The sequence below is a fragment of the Sinocyclocheilus grahami genome, unplaced genomic scaffold (assembly GCF_001515645.1).
Source record: "Sinocyclocheilus grahami isolate Dianchi unplaced genomic scaffold, SAMN03320097.WGS_v1.1 scaffold249.1, whole genome shotgun sequence".
Taxonomy (NCBI): domain Eukaryota; kingdom Metazoa; phylum Chordata; class Actinopteri; order Cypriniformes; family Cyprinidae; genus Sinocyclocheilus; species Sinocyclocheilus grahami.
The window spans coordinates 1,740,817-1,741,834 of NW_015505428.1; the positions used below are offsets into that span (position 1 = coordinate 1,740,817).

Consider the following 1,018-nt stretch of genomic DNA (forward strand, 5'->3'; position numbering starts at 1 on the left):
GTCTTTCTGTTTCTTTCTCAGGCGTAGGAGAGTTTCATATCCTGTAGCACAATTCGACATATTACGCTGCAGAACTACATCACCCAGAATGCTCCAGTATAGACAATCATTCTCAGGGATGACTCAATATGTTGCTTAAAAAGAAAGCTGTTTTCGATAATTGTAATTTCTTCTTCCATTTTTCTCTCTTACCTGTTCATGTTACACTGCGGCAGAGCAGGTAAGTGTATCTTTAGAGATAAAATGTCACAATCAAAGGACATAATGACTCAAAATGACTCAGGATGGGTATTCTCTTTGTACTGTCTGAAATTAAGGTGATTCTTTCAGTATCATTTTCAGAGGTATCTTCCCTGTCCTACACAATCCTTCCTCTCTGACTCACTGTTGGCCAGATGACACAAAGTGTGGAAAATCCTAAAGGTTCAAGTGATGATTTTGTTTTATATATCTCTGCTTATTTTTGCCTATGTTGTTTTGCTCATTTCAACATCCTGAGGTGCTTAAATGCATATGTCGCTTATCTGATTATGCACAATCTCTTAAGTTTTGGCTTAACTGTCATAAATAGGTGATTGTGCAAGGCGTTGATGCTTTATGGGTGGATTGTGTGTGTGTGTGTGTGTGTATCAGAGCGCTCGTGTGGTAAGAGAATAGTGCAGGTGTTTCCTGTTGTAAAAAAGAGAACAGAATGTGTGGTAGGGTCGCATACAACGAATGTGTATATGCATGCGTGTATTGATTTTGTGTGTTGTGCAGACCACAGCACTCTGTAAATTGGCCAAATTTGGACTGAGGCATATTTATAAAACAGTAGCTGTCTCTCGTACACACATTACAGTTTAAAGCCTAGTTCTTTAAAGGGAGAGTTCACCCAAAAATGACAATTCTGTCATTATTTACTAATTTCCATGTCATTTCAAAAATGGACTGATGAACTGTTTTTGTCCGTGCAGTTTAAGTTATTGAAGTCCAGAATAACACTGGACCCCTTTGTCTTTTATTGTATGGACAAAAA

At 38.0% G+C, this 1,018-nt stretch overlaps 1 protein-coding gene across 1 annotated transcript in view; it reads right to left on the bottom strand.

Moving 5' to 3' along the window:
- LOC107598268 (NEDD4-binding protein 2-like) overlaps window positions 1-1,018 on the bottom strand; it is a 30,115-nt gene that overhangs the window by 4,249 nt on the left and 24,848 nt on the right. The gene's annotated exons all lie outside the window — the stretch shown is intronic.